A 383-nucleotide genomic window follows, 5' to 3' on the forward strand; every position below is an offset into this window, starting at 1 on the left:
GTTTATACTCTAGGACAGCAAATCCGGTTATTTGTCTCCCTATTCCGTGATATTATAAAGTAATGAATGGTCCATTAAACTGAGTTTGGGATCTCGTCTCCCCACAGCCACCTCGCCGGCACCCTCAGCCGGGGAGGCCGTAGGCGCGGGCTGCAGCCTGTCAGCCTCATTCCCCTTCCCTCCACCACCTCCCCCTACTCCTCCCTCTCCTGCACCCCCTCTCCCGGTTATTTGGGAGATTAGAGTTCATTAATTAAATCCTGTGCTTAGATCGAACTGTAACATTATTCCAATCACATTTATCTTGCAGGCGGCGGCGGAGATGGCAGCCTCGCTGGAAACGCGCGGGGGAGCCTGAGCCGGCGGCCGGGGACGCACGGCGC

The sequence above is a fragment of the Colobus angolensis genome, unplaced genomic scaffold, assembly GCF_000951035.1.
Source record: "Colobus angolensis palliatus isolate OR3802 unplaced genomic scaffold, Cang.pa_1.0 Scaffold108, whole genome shotgun sequence".
Lineage (NCBI taxonomy): Eukaryota > Metazoa > Chordata > Mammalia > Primates > Cercopithecidae > Colobus > Colobus angolensis.